This window comes from Protopterus annectens, chromosome 6.part1 (genome assembly GCF_019279795.1).
Source record: "Protopterus annectens isolate FY-2018-M chromosome 6.part1, PAN1.0, whole genome shotgun sequence".
Taxonomy (NCBI): Eukaryota; Metazoa; Chordata; order Ceratodontiformes; family Protopteridae; genus Protopterus; species Protopterus annectens.
Window position 1 is genome coordinate 406,087,350 of NC_056738.1, and position 22,408 is coordinate 406,109,757.

Here is a 22,408-nt window from a genome sequence, read left to right on the forward strand (position 1 = left end):
ATGAAAGACTGAATGAAATTTTGTTTAATGGGAAATGGATTTTGTCAGATACATTGTGAAAAATTAGATTATGGTTGTGGAAGAAGCAGTGGGGTCAATTATGGAGGAATAACAATGAGGATGTTAGAAGAACAATAATAAAAAGTAAAAAATAGAAATATGTGTATATATGTGCCTGCAAATATGTACAGTTTGTAAATAAGTACTTTTTTATGTTGCATTAAATAAAGGACCCTACTATTTTCGACAGGTGCTGTGGGATATTTTACATACACCTGAGCTACCACCAACTCAAGCAGAAGGGACATTGCTTTAACATCTCATCTAAAGAACACACACACACACACACACACACTCACACACAAACAAAACATTGTAGTGTCAAAAATTGATATACCTGGTATGGGAATAGAACCAACAGCCTTCTGCACCAATGAAGACTGTGTTACCTCTTGTACCACTGACACTAACATTATATTCTACAATTGGTCTGATCAAGGTATAAAGAAAATGTAACTTCTCGACATCGATGAAATACCTTTCTTTATTAACTGAGCTAGACAAAAGGATTTCCTGACTACTGTTGCTGCATTGTGTTTAACAAATAAGGAGATGTCTACAAGAGTGTCTAGAACTCTGATGATCTTATCTCTCTAGAGTAGGGTGCAGTCAATAATGTAAGCTGCTATCACGGTTTTGTTTACCAAAGGTAACAATGCTATAGTTCTTTGCATTTAACTCAAGTCCATTTCCTTATACTCCATTAACTGAAACAGTTTACCCTTTGCTGGTATCATCTGCTGAGTGTATAACAAACACCCAGTTTTCAGTCACTGGTTAGCTTAGTCAGGTGTTATGGAGGGAAATGAGTACTGAGCCATGAGGAATACCTCTGAACATCTTTGTGATTTCTAAGGTAGAACCTGCTACTTTAGCTACATTGGTTCTATTTATCAACCAGTCTGTTGTCTGTCTTACAACATAAAGATCTAGGTTTAGGCTTTTAATGTGATTTGGAATACCTGTGCAGGGAGGTTTTGACTAGATCCTGGAACACCGTATGAACTGCATAATTGTCTAAAACCATACTGCTGTAGGCCTAAAACATTAATATTTTTTTCCATATCAGAGCTTATGAAATCAGATAAACATTAAGCAATTGTATGGTTTTGCAAACTGTACATAATAGCTGATGAGACTATTTCCTGGGATCTGAGGTGGGCCTTTTAAGCAGAGTCATAAATAATAGTGAGTGTGTATATCTTGGGTATATACCCTGTGGATATGCTTAAGTTGAACAGTTTTAGGAGGGGTTCACAAAGGACTTCTAGTGCTGTTGGTTAAGCAGACAGGCATATTATCAAGGTACATAGAGGTGATATATCAAGCTTTGGAGAGTGCAGTTAAGATATGTCCCATAATAATCATTGGGAGTAAGAAGAAAAGGATTCAGGAATTTGTGGAACTTCAACAACTGTTTCTGGCAGAGTTGTAGTTAGGTCAGTTGGCATTCTCCCAATTGAATTGCACAGATAAGGACCACAAAAAAGGTCCTCTGAACAAAGACTCATTACATTTCTACATAATAATTTATCTATCCAAAACACATTTCAGAAACTGCAGAACAGAGATTTACTAGATTCATGTTACAGTTCTCTCTCTCGCAGCCTCCCCCCAAGCAAATTATTTAAATGGCTGCAATCTCAGTCAGGCTGCATAAATGGCTAGTAATACTGCTGGCATGGTCACCTGTCCATCTCTGGCTTGCAGAGGCCATTTGGCACAACTTCTATAGTGCTGACTGTATTCTTCTAACAGCTTGCATCCATGACGGTTTCTCCGTTTGACTTACACTAACTATGACTTTGTTTCTGGTAAAAAGTTTGCATAAATTTATCTGCAAGTATTAAGAGTGGGTAATACACATTAATTAGGGCATTGCTGAATGCTATTTCTAAATCATCTGATGCAGCTAAAGAATGATTTGTGATCATCGTTGACTGTTGATGTTAATTTTAATTTGTATTCCACTATGATCTTCATTATGGTAACTTTCACATTTTTGCTGTACTTTTTGAGAGTCCTTAACATCATTAGAGTATGACTTAGTATGAGGTCTTAAATAGCTTTTTATTTCTTTTATTATATAACTTTATGTTGCATTCTACTAAGATGGTTTATTTTGTACCTGTTGTGATGGCTTGGATTATGCTATTTCCTAGACTGGATTAAAAAATTGAATTTAGAGGTGCTCATGGTGGTAAGCTTAGCTGCATTATTGTTGTTACTCTGGCCATGGATAGAGTATTAAGAGTATAGTGTATGTGCCGGGCTACCTTCCCTGAGTGCAGTGCATAAATATTACTTTGTGGATTACCTTCCATATCGTGGCACAAAGCTTTGTTACCACTACATATTTTTGTCTGAATGGATCTGTGGGAATAGTTGACATGATGCAGCACACAGGCTTGGTTGGACCTCTGGGACTGTCTGCTGTGGCACAGACACGATGTTGAATGCCAGGACTGGTGTCAATGGACATTTGTGGGACTGGCAGCCATGATATGGCATATAGGCTTGCCACAGACCACCTTGTAAGTGAAGTCTTCAAGCTATTCTATGTAGACTTGTTGCAATATAGCACTGTAACCAAAAGACAGTCTGATTTACGAGACCAAAGAGATAACATACTGCAATGATGTCTGTAAAGATCTTCAAACAGAAGAAGGGATTTCCAATGGCAATGTAATTGTACCTGTGATATGGGAAGACAAACATATAAGCTGGACAGCATAGAGTGGAACAGTCTGCGGAAGGTATTTTGAATTGAAGTAGCATCCTGTTAAGTAACTGCATGTGACAACAAAGGACAATAAACAATTTGGGACAGGTAAGAAGTTTGATACAGCTAGTGGCAAAGAATTCTTTAGCATCTGCCAAAGGCATGGGAATACAACAGAGCACAAAGGTAAAGAAAACTAAATGCTAGCAAGAATGTCAGAGACTGGGCAGTGCTATTTATAGCCAATTTTGATGGACACGGGGCAGTACCATATGATCTTATACCTGGGGTGGAGGCTGAATTTTTTTAGACTGGAAGTGGCTAGATTTTTGTGGACTGCAATTAGTGGCCATGCCTACTGTGCTAGTGATTTAAGAAATGTAAAGCAGGGGACGTTTGTATATAAGAAGAGTTCAAATTCACCATTAATGCAGCAATAAGAACTATACAGTGCTCCTTCCACATGTCAAAGAGGTTTCATCCCAGTATGAAACTCATGAAAACTAGGGCAAAACTTTGTTTAAAATCACGTAAACAATATCTAACAAATAATATGCAAAAAGGTTAGATACAGTACAACAGATTAAGTAGGTTCATAGGTTATTACCGGGCAACTATCCTATCCATACAAGTACACAGCTGAAAAAAAACCCCTTCCATCTGGCAACAGGAAATAGATGAGCCAATCCAAGGAACATCTAATACTCAGTGTTACCATCACATTATCCTAGCCATGTAATAAAATTACAAACTGCAGCTGGATAACCTACAACCTAATCAGCCTCTCATTACCACAACCATTAGGAACACTGTCATAGAATTAATCTGAATGGAAACAGATAGAATAGTTTAAACAGATGCCATTAAAGAGATGATGTAAATGATCACACTGGCTGCAAATATAACCTAGGCTGGTCATTCTCTGCCTGTCAGGATGGCATGTCATACTTTATCTCATGGTATTAACAAAGTATCTATACCCACATGGGCAGAAATGCTCATGTGTGGGGAAATAATGATGTTCAACTAATATGTATATGGAAAAATTATTGTTGCCAATTATGGCACTGTCCGCCAGTCACATTCATCCTTAGAAATGAAGTAACCGTGATGTCTTCAGACCAGTTGCCAAACTAGTCCTAATTTCAAGGGAAATATGCATACACTGTTAGAGGGAAGCAAAAATGTACAGCAATGCTGATCTGTCACAACTAACGTACAAAAAGCCTGGTAATGAGCATCCACAAATCCCTGAAATGCACTATGACACTGTATTCATATCAACATGTGAGCCATTACAGGACTCATGTGGGCATATGGCAGTGGATACGCCTGCTGATTTCTCAGAGGTAATTAGTATGGAGCCAGCCATTTTGAAAATAAACTAAAGATGAAACCGTCACAAAAACAACAAAATGAAATCTTTTATTTTAGTTTCTTTTCAGGCTTATTCTACATGCTATGACCTAATTTGTGTTTTTTTTGGTTTTCATATGTAACATCTGAAAGCCTGGGCACGGATAGTGTTAAGGATAATGCTTGCAAAAAATAGTGGGCCTCAATAAACTGTGGGTGTTAATGATCTGGAATTCAGACGGCTATGATGCAAAACGAAACAAAATATTTTATATATTTATTAAATCTGTGAATGCTATTAATCCCAATAGTAAATCTTTACAATACAGGACAGATTACCACACTATCAGACAATTAACAAACACTAGCAACATTATTTTTAAATAGATAACATGTTCTAGTTAGGACTTGGAGAAATCAGATTTGTACAGGTGAGCATTCAAAATGCTATTTAAATCATACTTCAAAATTTATGCAAAAGTCTTATCATATATCAGATGCCAGAGAACTTCAAAGAGCAACTGAGCCAAACTGTTTCATTGTCTGAGCATCATATACATGGTTAATGAGAAGCACTGTACCTCTAAAACACACACAAACACAGTTACGAGGTGTTTAGTAAACAGATGGTTAAGAACTAACTGCTGGATAACCGAGTTTGGAAGAACCACATGATGAACGAGACCAGACCTCTGACCTGGTAATGACTGTCACTCAAACCTTGGAGACAAAAATAACCATCTGGAGCCACACCCTAAGTTAGACAAAAGACCAAATCAAAGGAGGACAGATGACTAGTGACATTTCCAGATGAAATGACCAATGAGTTTTCAGCTCTCTAACAGAACTGCTAGCCTTATAATTGTAAGTTCATCAATTTTGGAAAATAAAGTCTAAGTATAAAAGCTACAGCAAATGTCAAAACTCAGTGCGTCAGCTTTAAAGTGTTTTTGTAAAGAGGTTGCACTGTGCACTTCCTGACATGGGGGGGTTTGGAGCTGCACCACTCCCACCCCTGCTGCTTATGTATACTAACTTTGAGACTGCTACACCAGTGGAAGTACTCAGAGGGACCACAACCTCAGATTTTGCATACATTACATATATTCAAATTTCAGGTTCACTATTCTGAGAACTACAAATTATTTACCTTGGAATTAACAAGAACTCCAATTACTTGCCAAACATTGATGACTGAATGCTTTCTACACCATTAAGCAAATGAGATTGCTGATGTAACAAAAATCCTCAGCAGAAGAGACCCTCAAAAGGCATATCCAAGTCATTGTTCAATATGACAGAAATGGTATCCTGTGTACGTAAAATAACATACTCTGCAGAAACTAAATATATAAGTATTGGGGTGTATTTTATTAATCAAAGAAGGATTACACATGCTGTTAAAAAGTGTACAACAATTACTGCTAATGCTGTCATAAAAACTTTGCTAAATAAGATATCTATGTTATACCATACCATTTACGAAACAAAAGTATACTATGAAATTGTGATAACATCTGAGATTCAAGGATGGTGATTCTATGCATATGGTAAATGAACAAATAAAATTAAACGTGCCTACTGATAATGGTCGCATTTGTTCCTTTGTCTAGATTAAACTATAAAAGGGTATATATGCAGCATATGCATGCAGTGGCACACATGTATATTTACATGCACATTCGGACTGATGGTGCTCTTGTATTCCTAAAGGTAGTAACTAAATGATACATGTTTTGTAGTGCACACTTCATGTATTTATTGAACAACTGTATGATGCTATCCTGTATAAATTTAGAATCTAACAATGGAACCTACTATCTGCCTTTCAACCAAGCCCAATCATGGGCAACATTGTTAAGTTTCTTTACTAATAAGAAAAAAGACAGTTTTTCTATGTGAAAGCCTATTAAGTAACTTTATTGAATGCTTTAAATAATATTCATTTCCTTTTAGTGCATATAACAAATGAAGCTTTAAAATATTGCATAGTTTTTGGTATTTTGAAACTGAAACAATTTTTGAGATGGTTTGGTGACAACTGTTCAAAATCTATTTACTTCATACCTTTTTAGCCATTCCCAAAGTGAAAGCTGAAAACAGTAGACCTAATAACCCCCCCATATAAAAACAACTGCAGTTCAACAAAATTTCAAAGAAAACACCAATGAAATTTTCTGACCCCACTTCTATTTTAAGTGATATGTACATATAATAGGAAAATTGGTGCACATCAGAGTAAAAGTAAATTCTGTGGCAACAGCAGTGTGGATGGTGCAGCAGTTTGTGTTGTCACCTTACAGCAAGAGGCTCTCTTATTCAATTCTCAGCTGGGGTGCCTTGTGTGTGGAGTCTGCATGTCCTCCCTGCATTTGTGTGGGTTTTCTTCCATGTTACAGAGACATTAGTCTGCAGCGTTTCTCCCTGGGCCTCCACTGAAAATTGGCTCATTCCAAGTCAGACTTTTCTGGTAAACAAATGTTAAATAAATAAAGAGCAATCAGTGCTTTGCATTCAACAAATCCACTGCAAGTGAAAATAATTTAAACAAATGTTTAATAACTGGCAATATATCATTGGAAATCAATAAATTTAAGTTCCAAAAGGAGCAGGCTTTTATATTTAAGTAGTCAGAATTTTTCCATCTATTCATCCATCCTCAACCCCTTTTCCTATTTTGCACATGGGGTAGGGATGTCACTTCAACAGTGACAACCATCTTGAGCCAAGGTTTACACCACTGGGTGGCTAGCCCTGCCATGGTAGTTCATTCGTACCACTCACTCGAGCACACACTCGCACCTACAGCCAATTTAGAGTGTCCAGTCCACCTACTTCATGTCTTTTGGAAACCAGAGCACCTAGAGGAAACCCATGTGATCACTGGGAGGATATTCAGGCTCCACCTAGAAGGCACCCCAGCCGAGAATCAAACCAGAGAACCTCTTGCTGTGAGTCGACAATGTTAACTACTGCATCACCGTGGCCACCCTTAAAATATATGGCCATCACTTTTGCTTATCAAAAACTACTTAGCTTTTATGACCTTTTTAGTCAGACCTTACATGTTATTTCTACCACAGTATTTACCTGAACTTATGCAAGGTATTTGATTCCATGCCTTATTCAAGGATTACAAATAGTTTGAATTGAAATAGTGCTACTTGGCTTCTCTGCCTTCTCAAAAGCTAAATATATCTGGCTATCTAAAAACACTTAATTGCAGCAATCAACACATATTTTATGAATTCAGTAAATGGGTATGACATTATGTTATCACCATTATTTCTAACAAATCTTCACTTGCAGTCTTTGGCAGAGATTCTGTTGTACCTTAGATCTTATTAAATAATGTGTGGCTTAAGAATGTGGGTATGATTATTCAGATTTCAGTGCAATAAGAAATTAGATCTAACATTCTTAATTTAGAAAGTGAGGCTAACAGACTACTTTGTTTGCTGTTAAAAAAACAGAGTCAGTGGATCTAGTAGCCATAAATATACCTTATAAGATCTTACACTAGTCATGGAATACAGTTCTTAATATTGTTCTAGTCATAAAATAATCATTTGAATTACATAAAAGGAAATTCATAAAACAAATCCCTTACTTTATAGGTAATGATTGTTACTTAAGGCTACAGCGACTTAATACTTACAGTATTAACTACAAGGTCATCCAAGGTAAGCTACTGCTAACTTTATAAGTCCTTCAGGAATGAGGCAGTGAGGTCTTTGAGACAAATAATTCCTAACATGTCAAAACATTTTGCCATGAGAACACAAAGGTGAAACAAAACTACTATAAGAGACTCATATTAGTTATATTATTCATAGGCTATGGAATAAGCCTCTTTCTCGATTTCATATGTAAAACTGATAACTGGATGGGCACCAGAAAATTAAAACACATTAAAAATAAAAACACATTAACATTAAAATTAAAGGAGCAGGTATAGCCTAGGAAAAGAAAGTCCTACTGAACTTATAAATTTAAAACTGTAAACTGGTTTCTAAAGTAAAAGATTATAATTTGTTTTTATCTTCTCCAGCACTTCAAGCATTCTACTGAACAAAACTGTTATCAAACTGCATGGTCACAAGGCACCATAAATGTTCTACCTACCCTATGCCATGTGGCACACCGTTGTTACAGTTTGCTGCTTTGAGAAATATGACCTTTGTGTTGCAATGCACCTTGTCATGTGCACAACCAATAACTATACAAAATCAAGGAGTGGCTCAATATTATTATTATTTTTTTTTTGTTATTTTGCTTCTGTTTAGCAGGTTCATCTGACTGGGTTTAGTCAAAACCTCCTTTTCAGCAGAGGCCGAGGGAGAAAAGCCAGAACACACTGCAAGCATTTTAAACAGATATTCATTAATATGCATTAGCAATTACACATTCATTTGCTAACTTGATTGCAACTATGAAAGACACATGCTGTGGCAGATGTTGAACATTTGAAGAGGTGTGTTGCTGGATTTGTTAAATAGACAACAGATCATGTGGTTAATGCTTAAACATTCAAAGAAATGGATGCGAGGGAATGAACTAGTTAGGGCAGAAAATTATGACATTGTAGTTAAGAGGTGATGTATAAAGCAGGTTCATAAATAATTATATATGGTATCACAAGGTTACATTAAAAATATGGAGGTGGGCAGGGGAACAGTGTCACAAAACTATGAATAAGCCTGGGAGATGCTAAAAACTATGCAGGTATTAGTAAAGACCAGTTGTGAGGCATAAGACTCTAAACGAAGAGAAATGGTGTGACAACGTGGAAAAATGAAGATAACTGTGGCATTTATCTTGAATATCTATAGCAGCAGATCCACTGATTTGATAGCTGCAGTTTTAGTTGGCAATTAAATGAGTTTGCATTCTGAATGGATTTCAGCAACAGTGAGATGCGGTTGAATAGTTTAGCTATACTCTTTGAATAAAGTCAGTCACCTGCAGCTTTAGATGACTTGCTTATCGTGATTAATGATTTTTCTCTAGAGCATAAAATTCTTTTGGGCGACTACTGCTATATTAAGTTAAGAACCGGGCAAGTTTCTGGCTTATAGAGAAGCCTGTGTATTGTAGTTATCTGAGAGAGAGCCCGGTGATGTGATGGTTTGACAGTTTAATTCTCTGATTGCCAAGTAGCAGTGTGCTCTAGTGTTATTGTTTACTGCCACTTTATTTGGTTTTATTGTAACATTGCTCAAGTTTGGACAGTTGTGAGACATGAAGGTTAGTGAAGCTTGGGGCAGCATAAAGGAGAAATGACAGTAAGAAAAAGAACCACTATATCATTACTATTGCTACTGGATTACTTACTTCTTCCAGGAATAGCAGAATTAAGGGATGCTGAAAGCAGGAGATTTCTTACCTGTTTAACAATGACATATGTACTGTTTATTAACATCCAACTCATTAAACGCCATCATATATTAAGCAACTTTCACAAACAGACCCTTGAGTCGTTAATGTCATTAACAAATCAAAGACTTCAGTTCTAGTTAATATACTGTCCAAAGCAAATTCAAAGAGATACAAAGATATGTAAAATCTCTGGTTAGGTGTGTATGAGGTTGGGATGCACCACAGTGAGAAGTAATACATAATAATGTATTTCCTTTTGAATAAAATACACATTTTTCCTCATTATTCAAGCATGTAGTCACATGTAATTTCTTGCTGTCATTTTGGTGGGGAAATGCCCTAACTAGTGTTAAAATTGGTCAAGCTAAGCCTGGTGAACCTACAGATGAACCCATTATTGGTGAGAATGAATGATGATATACAGATACGCTTCAGTTCTCTAAATACGTGGAGAAATATTCTTACGCTTTTCAACTCAGAGAAAACACTATACAGAAATATGTATTAGGAGAACGCTAAAACACTGTGCAGTCTCTGAAGGAAAATTTTCTTCAAAATATTATGGCATTAGATCAAATAGCATCATTTTTTTTATAACATGGTGCATTTAAAATTAAAATAACTAGGCAGTAGGTCAGGACATGATAACAGCTATTTCAATCCATTTAAATCATTGCTGTTGCAAACACAAAATGCTCACTATGACAATTAAAAAAAATAAATGCATAATATTACAAACTTAAACAAAAGCATTGCTGCATGCTACTACCCTTAAATGTACGCATAACTTACCTAAGCCCTGTTCTCAAGTAGCAGTCTTCGTTTCTGTTGTATACAAGTTCATTTCTGCCTTTTCCTTATGCATACATTACCATTGTTTACACTCCTCGTGATGAAAGCTGAAGTTTTTAGCCATGGTATCTAACAGCCATGAAAAAATTAATGTCCCTAGCTTTGCTCACATCCAGTACTAGCAGGTATTGTCCATCTGCCTCTCTGTCTCAAGCACACACACACAGACACACACACACACACACACACACACACACACAGACACACACACACACACACACACACTGGGAAAATAAAAACTTGAATTATATTTAAGGAGACAGGCTCCTTTGTTAAAGATCAATGCCAACACAATTACATACGGGAAATTTAAAGCGATCAGATTTAGATGTTGAGAAGAAAACAAAAGGCAATAAGATTAAAATGTATAAATACAACCATAACACACCCATGTGCACAGTTATACACGACAATGTGTTCTTTTTGCTTACTTTTTAACTAGTGGTACAGAATTGCAGGGACCAATCATGTGTTTCCACAAAATATTTAAATCAACATTTGATGAAGTACAGCTGTTTTACTATTTTATGGAAGTGAAAGCTCAAATACCTGAGTTTTCTAAAATGAATAAAGATAAGCATTAGTAACTACCTGCAGTTTTTCCACACCAGACTCAATCACAAAGTCAAGCATGCAAACACACACAATGAGAAAATGCAAAAGTAACCGTGGAGATATATATTGGGAGCATGCAACATCATGAAGATATGACATGGACTTACTGAACAGATTATAAACCTCTAACACATACAGACCTTGGATATAACTTCTTACAGCTGTTCTTAAACCCTCCATTCCTGCATGTATTGCAAGACCCAATTCATTTACCATATCAAGAAAAGCTACATGCTGGCCAAGGTGAATACTGGGAGGAGTGCGGAGGTAAGTGAAGGGATACAAGTAATGGAGGGACAAATCAATGAAACACATTTCTCTGATTCTTTCCCATCAACTGCCCCATTTATTGAAAGCAACGTTTAAAAAAGCATACAATCACAATTGGAGGAAAAACAATTCTGTACCATTTGCTTTTCTCCGTGAATGTGTACTCTTGGAGTTTGGTAAATATAAGGAGGAAGTGTTGTGAGGGTGCCATATCCATGTGGGTGTGCAGAGGACGTGCCCCTCTGCAATGAATTTAAAAAATATTTTGTTTTAAATTATGAATGTACAGTAATCTAGTGGTTTGTTTCTGCAACAAACTATTTGTTTCTGTTACAGTGAGAATAGAAAAAAAGCAATTCAGTGTCTTCTCACTGGGGCCCACACACAATCACACTCTCTCTCTTAAGGTGTTTGCCTTACAAACACAAGGTGCAGGGTTTGAGTCTCATGAGGGATAATTGGCTAGGCTTAAAATGGCTCGCAAGGGCAGTTAGCCTAGTACTAATCTATGAACCTATGAGAATGCTGTCTATAAGATGCACCTAACTGCATCTAATACACCCTTGCATACAACTTGAATTGTGCTTGCTCTGACAGTTCTAGCATTTCTTGTCTTCCACTTATTGTTTTTCTGTCTTTTCTTTTTCAGCTTTCTTATACATTCCTATTTAGGTACATAAATGTCATCAGAAAATGGTTTGCAGCTCTCAGTCACTGTTCCATACTCATCTTCCTCTACTACCTGATACACTGTTGCAAAAATCTTTTATACTAGTTAAGTTACAGTTTGACAGCATATGACAAAAGTCCAGTGACGCAGCTAATATCAAAGTCAAATATAACGAAATAACAATGCATACATAATGACAAATAATGCCAACAAAAAATTCCTTACTACTAGGATGCACAAAAACAAACTACGTAAAATTGTTATAGAAATGTTGTAAACAAAGAAAGCATCTAACAGTCAAGCATATTTAGGCCATATTCAATAACAGTAAAACAATGCTGCCAATGTAAACACAGGACAAGTGCACAGGCACAGCATATTTGATGGACAGCTACTCAAACCCAGTTCAGCCTACAAATGAAAGCTTTCAGTTGCTTCAAATCCCAACACTGTTAAGTGACTTTCCATAATATGAACTTTCTATAATATTAACTTTCTTGGGTTGACGTAAGCCATGGAACTTTGTTGGCTAGGCTTACTTAGGCCCTTGGTCCGATAGCCTAGTACCTACCTATGAACCTATGAACTTTGGTAGTAGAACACACTGGCAATATATTGCTTTGAACTCAGTAGTCTACAGCTTATAATACTAAATGTAACATTCTATCTTTCATTTCCGACAAACTTTCAACTTAAGCACTCAAACCATTCATTTTACAGCCCAGCACTTGCTCAAAACTAATAGCAAGCACTAATTAACCCTAGCACTAGACCCCCTATACTGTCCAGAAGGACAAGGCTCTCTATTTGTCCCTACCAGCCAATCAGTAAAACAGCTCACTTTACCTATTCAGGCATGTCCAAAGGGCAGTTTCAGGTGTACTCTCCAGTCCAACTGGTGAATCTGGGCATTTTGAGGCAATGTTACAACTGCCTCATGCACACAGTCAACCCTCTCCTACCACCAAACACTAATATATGCGAGAGATGCAATTATACAGCCAAACTGGAGGCAAAGCTCTCTCAACCCAAGACTGGAACTGACAGTCAAGAGGAGAAGGAAAATACTTGCTACACACCACCAGTCTCACATAGACCTACTAAACCAACACCGGCAAATAACACACATAAATACACAAAAACATACTTGGAGGCTCCAAATAAAAATCTGCAAAAGCAACAGAGACCTCCAACGCAGACACCCAAGCAACCTCACACCCCATCACAAACCACAAAACACATTCTTCACATAATCAGTGTGCCACGCAATCACAGTCCTTAAGGCGAAATAACATACCCAACACACTAGTAATAGGTGACTCTATAGTCAGGCACACTGATGTCCCACTAACTAGGCTGGACAAAGAGAAGGTTACAGTTAGCTTCCTGTCAGGTGCCAGGATCCGCCACATAACACAAGCACTCAGGTCATTCCAGAACAAGTACAAATATGACTCTGTCATTGTACATGTTGGTGTGAATGATCTGAGATGTACCTCCCTGGACTACATGAAAAGAGACATGGAAGAGCTCTCTGATTATGTAGCCCAGGCGGTATGACCCTGACCCTGAGTAGCACCTTGCCCTCACTAAGAATGATGCCACAGTATAAAGAAAAAAATGATCAATTTCAACAATTGACAAAGCTTCTGGTGTCATTCAAAGGGGATCCAGTATCTGTCCACCTGGGATGACATGCTCGATAAGCCATGTTGCTTCACAAGAGATGGCTTGCACCTGTCACCCTTAGGCTTTTGAATACAGGCCAAGGCTTTTGCCTCCCCCATAGTGCCTTTTTTAGGCAAGGCTCAAGACAAACCCACTACCGTAAATAGCACAAGTAATCAAAAACTGAGGGTAATGCTACTCAACGCCAGACGTCTAAATCTCAAGATGCATGCACTCGAGTCACTCCTCAGTATGAAGAACACTGATATCTGTGCAGTAACAGAAACCTGGTTTAAGGCTCCTGAGAGCACCCCAGCACTACCAGGCTATAACTCATACCATACTTTTCGGCCACAGAACCAGGACCAAAACACAAAAGGTGGAGGTGTATCCATATTCATCAAGGATACCCACACCTCCAGGTTAGAGAGACAGTTACCAAGGCTTTAGATGAGGGAAAGGAGGTCCACACAGCCTACCTAGACCGTGCAAAGGCTTTCGACACCATTCCCCATTCTGGTATTATAGACAAGCTCACCAGCCTGAACATAAACCCCTACGTCACAAGATGGGTTGCAAATTGGCTCACAGATAGAACCCACACGGTGAGGGTTGCAGGCTCTAGGTCCGACTCTAAATCAGTTACAAGTGGTGTCCCCCAGGGCTCAGTCCTGGGACCCCCTCCTGTTCGGTATATACTTCTCAGAGGTACAAGCAAGCACAGGAAGACTAAGGCTGACCAGGTTCGCAGACGACTGCAAACTGGGGACCATAACTGACTCTCCAGCTGATACAGACATCCTCCAGAAGGGTCTCACTGAGACAGATACTTGGTGTCAAAATCATGGCCTCAAGCTAAATGCCAAAAAGTGCATAGTCATCCCCTTTGGAAAAAACAAAGTACCCACAAACTACCACATAGGTGGTATCTCCTAAATACGGAAGACGTAATAAGGGATCTGGGGACCCAAGTAGATAGTAATCTCTCCTTTGATAATCACATTGCCAAAGTGGTTAGAAAATCCTTCTATGTGGCCCACCTAATCACAAAAGGGTTTGCATCCAGATCAAAAGAGGTAATTGTGCCACTCTACTCATCACTCATTAGACCCAGAATACAACACCCCATTTGGGATGTACCTTACAAGACACCTGCAACAGCTGAAAAGACCACAGAAGTACCTCACCAATGGGGATCACTGGCCTCAAACAGATGCCCTATGCAGCTTTACTGAAGAAACTTCAGCTGTACTCAGTTGCATACCGCCTACTCAGATGTGATCTCTGCCTGACATACAAGGCCATGCCCAACCCAGAATTGGTGGACATGCTCCACCTAAAGAAAACCATATCCCCTCAAGCCACATAGTCTAGGGATCTAAACCTCACCACAACAATAAATAGGATGTGCTGGAGAATAGATTCCTGTCCCAAAGACTTCCCATGCTTTGGAACGAGATTCCAATCTTCATTAGGCAGACCTCCTCGCTAACACTCTTCAAGAGAAACCTTGACGAGTGGATGGGAAACAGAAAGTTTACCCCGGTGATCACTTCAATGGCTCTGCTGGACAGAGGGACAGGGAACTAATCTAAGGGGGCAGTGAAAGCCAAAACATTCTGGTTATGCTTATAAATTCATTCAGGCAGATAGCCTAGTACCTACCTATGAACCTATGTGTACATTTTCAGGTAGGGAAGAACCAGGTCATACGCCCGTTGCAGAGTAGCCATGTTAGTTTTGGATATAGCTTTATAGCACTCTCTCACTCTACAGGCATCCTTCACATAGAGCAATATTGTGGAGCAGACAAGCTGATCAGGACAGGGCAGACCCTCACATATGCAAACTAGATCAGGCTGTCTTCCAAAATTTCATCCATCTGTGGGGAATTCTACTAGCAGACATGTTTTCTTCGGGTCTATATTAGGACATTGAAGTTTCACAACTTCGAATGTTCTAATATCGACCCCTATTCGGCAAACACTGAAAATAGCAAAGCTGTGGAACACCGAATTTTTTTCCTAGGGAAGGAATTTGGTTGGCTGTTCCTATGGCTTCGCTATGTTCAGCACTTTGGTGGAAAGTTATGGGTCGGGATCAGGTAAGTGTGCGACTGTGTGGACATGAGGGTTAGGACGCGGGATAGGTGAGTTAGGGTTAGGGCGCGTAGGTGTGCGATTGTGTGGATGTGAGGGTTAGGGCAGGGTAGGTGAGTTAGGGGTAGGATGCGGGTGAGGTGAGTGTGTGATAGTGATGGACCTTAGGGTTAGAGTTAAGGTACGTGGATAGCTAGTGGTGTATGTACAGTTTAGTGTAGGGTCAGATGTAGGATTTTAGGTGTATGTGTGTGGATTGCTGTTTGTTTGGTGTGTTTGTGTTGTGTGTATGTGTGTCGGAGCAGCAAATCTTTTCCCTTGGAAAAAATTCACTGTTCTGCATGTTCGATGTCAGCGTTTGCTGAATAGGGGTTGATATTAGAACATTCGACGTTTTAAAAAGTGGATATTCTAATATAGACCCATTTTCTTCCTCTCTCAGCTGGCAAGCTTTTACTCCAGGACTTCATTCTGGAAGGACTGGATGACAGGTGCCTTTTCTCTGACAGGAATGTTCTTATGCTTTTCTGCCCTTTCCACTGATATCCATGGTACGTCTAGAGATTCAGAAAGAATCCTTCAAGATCTTTATGATGATACCCTTTCTGCCCCAGGCAACAGCAGTTCTCCTTTCTTTTGGAAATGTCCAGGGGCAATTACCACAAGCTTCCTCAGAGTGGATCTACTCACATAAGGTGAGGGGTGTTTGATACACCCAGCCCAATCAACTTCAACTGACTACCTGGATTACAGAGCCTTATTTTCCTTTAGACACCTGCTTATTCAGAACATTCAGTAGGTACTAATGGAGGCAAGAAAGCCTGTTACCAGAAAATCAGTTATTAGCAAATGGAAAAGGCAGCAACATACTAGCAACCATTCATTGCTAGTTGTTCTCTGGTTTTACAATAGTTGTGCGAGTTACATTCCTATAGCCTAACTCCACCATAAAGGTTAATTTATTGGCCATTTCAGCATGTTTGCAAATGGATCCTCCTCTTTTACAGCTTTCTCATGTCAAAATGTTCTTGAATGGAGTTTCACTTAAGATGTTTCCAACAAAAGCAATGGCTCCTTCTTGGAATCTTAATTTTGTGTTAGAGAAGCTACCATTTGCTCCATTTGAACCAGCTAATCTGGCTGACTTGAGGTTCTTAACATGAAAAAGAGTTTTACTGATTGCTCTGACTTCTGCAAGAAGAGTATCGGAGTTGCATGCTCTTACAGTGAGTCAACCTTATCTCATTTCCATAAAAACAGGGTTTATTTGAGAACTAATCTGTCTTGTGTCTAAATGGGTATCAGACTTTACTTTATTGATTCCTCCATTTTCTTTAATGATCTTATGAGGGAGAAGGGATACTCCATACCTTGGATGTTCTCTGACAACTTGAGTACTATTGTGACATAACTACATTTTTCAGAACTTTGGATTTGCTGTTTGTTTTTGTGAATGTAAGAAAAAGGGACAACCTGTGACAGTACAGATTATTTCCAAATGGTTGTCTAATGCTATTACCTTTTTTTATACTCACCACAACATTTTTCCAGGCAGAGACAAGGTCCACCCTATCAGGGCCTTGGCCTCATCTATGGTTTTCTGAAAAGGGGTGGATTCTAGAAGTATTCTAGAAGATGCAACTTGGCCCTGTTTACATATTTTTTTTCAAAACACTATAAGCTTGATTCCTTCTCTAGGTCTAGATCAGGCTTTGCAAGGACCATTCTTCAGGGCCTCCTAGACTCTTCTCCTTCCACCTCCCAAATGTAGTAAGACAGTTATATGGGTAGATTATCCTAAGGCTATTGCAGCAGTGCTCAATAGGATGAACATAGTGCAGTTGTACAAGTATATTTACCATAATGGTAGATGTTCAAATGATCACTGTGGCAGTAACCACTCCCTCCCTATTATTATTATTGTTGGTGTGTGTGTGTGTGTGTGTGTGTGTGTGTGTGTGTGTGTGTGTGTGTTGTTTGCCAAGGTGTAGTTATTTTTTGTTTTTCCTAGCATTGCCCTTTCAGGACACAGACTATCTCTCTGTTGGCAGGAAAGCACTGAAGGAGTTGACATCCAACTTGCCTTTTAATCAGCTCATCTAAAGTTGTCTGACAGTTTGGGAGCGTGGCAAGTGCCCTGAAGCTTTGGAAGCTGGCCAGCTGTTATATCCATTACAGGATATAACCCATACAGCTAGGGCTACTGCAGCAGTCATCATTCAAACATATATGGTTATGGTTAATTTACTAACACAACTGTACTACACTTGGATATGATAAAATTACAGACACCTGTGAGATCATCTTAGTATTTGGTCTAGCTCATACCTCTAAACATCTTAGCAGAAGTCTGGACAAGGACAAAAATAATAGGAGAACAAAGGTCCAAAAATATGGACAGATTTTAAATATTACTCTTAAAAACTTGGAAAATTGCTAAAATAAAATGTTTTGTTTCACTGTGTATTTTCTAAAGGATATGAAGTATTTAATGCAAATGGCTGTCATTATTTAATGGATTCAATCCTCACCGATTTGTCAGAAAACAACAAATTCCATGAGGAATAGACCAAATATAGGAGGCAAAAACATCTATATTCTGTGAAAAATCTGGACAGTTAAGAGCTGTAGTTGTATAACCCATGCATTCTACAAATTTTCAAAGGCTGTCCGTATATGAAGGTTAAAATCCCACTGTCTACAGTGAGACTGTTGCCTTAAAATATATATATATTGTTTCATATGCAATTTAACTTTGGTTTCTTAGAAATATTTTAAGGACATGTGCAACCCCCAAAACAACAAGTAATGTCTATCAGGCAGCAATATGCATCAGCAAACAGGTTTACTTTGTAAAAATGAAGTTCACACACATTTGCAATAATTGTTAATGCATTTTTGTTTCAACATGTGTTTGAAACAGCACTACAGCAACAGTCACACTAAGCCACTTTGATTATTTAAAGTATTAGCCTCTAAAAATCTATTCCTGGGACATTCTCTGTTAAATGCACATATCATTCAATAAAGTAGAATATGCTGTCATTGTTTTGAATGGTAAATAGACCCATGCCAAACTTACAATGAGGACAGATACATAGTCCAGTCAAGCAATGAAGTATGACTGAAATAAAAACTGATCTTACTATATAAATCTTTATCTTGGCATGTCGTTAAAAAATAAAAGGTGAAATCTGTTGTGTTAAATAACAAATAATGACTTAAAACTGGTGCTCCTCAGAAGGCATCATTTAGTATCTGCGGAGGATATGCAAAGGGCAGCACCTTTTCTAATCATGTTAGCCCACTAGCCCTGACCTTACACATCCACACAACCACCCAATCACCATTACTGCTCAAAACTTCTGAGTTCTAACCCTTTGAACAATAAATAAAATGAAAAACTAAAGGGCTGACTGAGATGTTTATGTAGTTAATATGTGTGACTACTTTTAGAAAAAGCTTGGCGCAAAATAAAAATATTAACTTACATGATCACCTGTAACTCCTACATGTTTCAACATATTTGTAAATGTTTCGGCATATTGGCAAAGGAATCAACACGCAGGAGTCTTGCCAAAAATGTATATTTTGTACTCAAACCCCATGCTACTGCTGTTACTCCGTCACCCACCTTTCATATAGATAACATTTATCATCCCTCAAAATGTTCCGCCTACTCACTTCGGACAAGGAAAAATTACTTTCAACTGTTGCCACACATAACCATAAAAGTCACGTTTTTAGAAGTGCATCCCTGTCAAGTAAGCATGTTTGTATAGTTATGTACTGTAAACATTAGTTACTTCATGCTGTTCTAACTCCCCACGTTTCTGACGGACGTTTACAAAGTCTGTACTCACCTGAGTACACAGAATATGCCTAGCTACACCTTTATCAACATGAATTCGTGCATAACAAACCACGACAAAAATCAACAGGTAAAAGGCAAAGTCAATGACACTTTCCGCAAAATCTGGTTATGTTCATCTAGTGCAGAAGTTACTGGAATAAAATATCTTTCAGATGGATCCATTTGCTGCATCTGTGTTTCCCTAAATCATGCTAAGTACATTTGCCACCCTTTTGGAAATGCATATATATGGTAGAAATGCTAAATAGTTTGCATATCTCGCACACACCTCTGCGTTTCATTTGATACTGTACACATTGCTAGATGCTTATAATACATGCACACATTATTGCAAACACCTGATCCACATTACCGAGACCTGCTGTAATCTTGATTGCTTTTGCAAACTACGGACTATGGTCACTTGTACCATTCACATAGTATAAATACTGTAAAATGACTAAAGGACTTTCGTTCATGTGATTATTTCTGTAGATTATTACGTCCTATACTTAGACCGCGATAAAACAAATGATAATGGCCAGCGTTAGCAATATCATTTTAGAACTTGGGGGGAGGAAGGGGGTTAGAGAAGAGACAGTTTGATACAACTATAAACAAAAAGTCTGATTATTTCTAGAACTGCTGCTTTTCAAAATCCTTGTAATCTGGTGGTGCTGCTCTTTTGTACACTGCATTTGGACTTCAAGCTTCTTTGTAGTTATAATCATTTTCTCAGTTTCCTGCTTCATAAAAATACAGACTATAAGGGCATCTCCAGTATTATATTCGATTGCCGATTCACAGAACTACAATGAGATTACAGCAGTTATTACTATTATTATTAAGTCTAATTATACTCACGTTACAGCTTCTTAACAAGAGGAACTGATTGGAGCTGTAAGCATCAGCACTATAAACTGAAAGGAGTAAAACTCGATTTAACCCACTGCTTCACGAAGAACAGTAAAACTGAAATGGTATAATCTCAGTGCAGTTATCTCCTAATAACTAGCAATCTGTTTTTCTAATAAATCGTATATGATTGCAGAATTTCATCATTTAGCGTTGCAAAGGTAGCTACAGCAGATTCAGAAAGAAATGATTATGGTAGCATTAGTTTTGTAGTTTAATTAAATTAAAGAGGTGCAAAATATTAATGGAAAATACGCAAATCAGCTACTGGCTGAATTTCATCATTTAGCGTTGCAAAGGTAGCTACAGCAGATTCAGAAAGAAATGCTTATGGTAGCATTAGTTTTGTAGTTTAATTAAATTAAAGAGGTGCAAAATATTAATGGAAAATACGAAAATCAGCTGCTGACTGCATAGCAGCTTTGGAAACTCACCCGATGAAAATGAGACGGCAGTTAATACAATCACGTCCACAGGTTTTGCTCTTTCTTATTCTGCTTGTTTATTTATTGCTGCTGTAATACCAGTTTGCTGTGACAGGTGCACACACTGTACTATTGTGCAATTTTGATCGAGGCCTAGGACACCTTTCTTGGAGACCTTCCCTGACAAATAAGTAGCTGTTGTCTGTATTCTCCTTTTTTTCTTCTAATGGTTATAACAAGATTGCTCAGTTGACCCACTTCAGCTACCGCTTCTTCATATTGTAACTAGTCCGCTACCTGACGCCATATTGATGCATTTTGCGTAATACTGTATGTGAATGTGGCAACCAACCTGCAACTGCTACAGCTTCAGGCTGAATTCCTGCAAAGGACAGCACAAGGCTTTCTTCAGATAGTAAGGTACAGGTCTAAGGAGGGGGAGGGGATGCAGTGGCTGGGAATGCAGAAGGTGGGTTAGTCTGTGCAGGGTCCTTTGTTTATCCACCGGCTTCTGGCATATTTGCTATCTGGCTATGCATAAGGGGACAATAAATAAATGTCATATTACAATATTTCCAAGCAGACTGCAGAGACAAGCAGAAACTGGAAAATGTTTTAACGCATATTTTTGCATCCCGTATATTTTATTAATTCCGAAATGGGTCTGTATTATCACATTTCCCTTTGTAACTGTTGAAAACAGTCCCCTGTAGATGGCGCTATATTTCTATAAACCATAGGAATTCGCGAATTTTAGGAAACTTCAGTGCTCCACAGGTGTGAGCAGCTCGCTGCTAAATTGGAAGCAAATTTCAAGGGATCTGTAGGTGAAATTGTACCAGCACTGACTTCCGCAAGCCCTCAGCAGAGCTCAGCCAAATGGAAAGCGTCCCAAATGATACACCAATCTGTTGGCACGTGACACGTCTCCATATTTTATTTTTAAAAACTATGTACTATTCTCTAAGAACGTACTTGTTATGTACTAACGATGTTTCACACTATAAACTGATAACTATTAGTGATGGTTTGTACTAAACAAATGACACTACCCCTTATTCATGTCTTAAATATAAATCTGAACTTAACCTGTTTGTAAACACTCTGTGCACTTTACATGGTTCCCTTCTCTGAACTTGACTATTTTAGGGTACTAGTACTAAATATTAGCATTTTGTCTCCAGTCCAAACAGATTGCTTTTATTTATTTCTTTGGAAGTGGGGAATTATGCAATACATTTTAGCTTGAGAATTCTCCTTGCCCTGTTTACACTTGTCTAGTCCTCTATTTATGGACATGTTGTGCAACGAGATTGTTGTTTTAAGAAGTGACATACATACGCGCACAGGTGTTTCTGAAATGTTGCTGATTTGGGGTTAACATTCTGCACCACCCGTGTTAAGATAACTATTTTTTACGAAGAGATTGTGATTTTTCTATAAACAATTAGTTGTTACAATTAGAGGCTTATATTAACAGAGAAATGCATGGTAATTCAAATACTCTTTATTGTATTACTTCGC

The 22,408-nt window shown here is 38.2% G+C and overlaps 1 protein-coding gene across 5 annotated transcripts in view; it reads right to left on the reverse strand.

Annotated features, from left to right (window-relative positions):
- Positions 1-21,463, reverse strand: part of GAL3ST3 (galactose-3-O-sulfotransferase 3) — a 508,852-nt gene extending 487,389 nt beyond the window's left edge. For 2 of the 5 annotated variants that reach the window (XM_044075826.1, XM_044075827.1), the window contains exon 1: positions 20,894-21,462. The gene's annotated coding sequence lies outside the window, so the exon portion shown is untranslated. Of the gene's footprint in view, positions 1-10,309; positions 10,478-20,408; positions 20,482-20,893 lie in introns of those variants that run through there. The other 3 variants (XM_044075823.1, XM_044075825.1, XM_044075824.1) reach the window with 3 other exon arrangements.
- Positions 21,464-22,408: the final 945 nt, after the last annotated feature.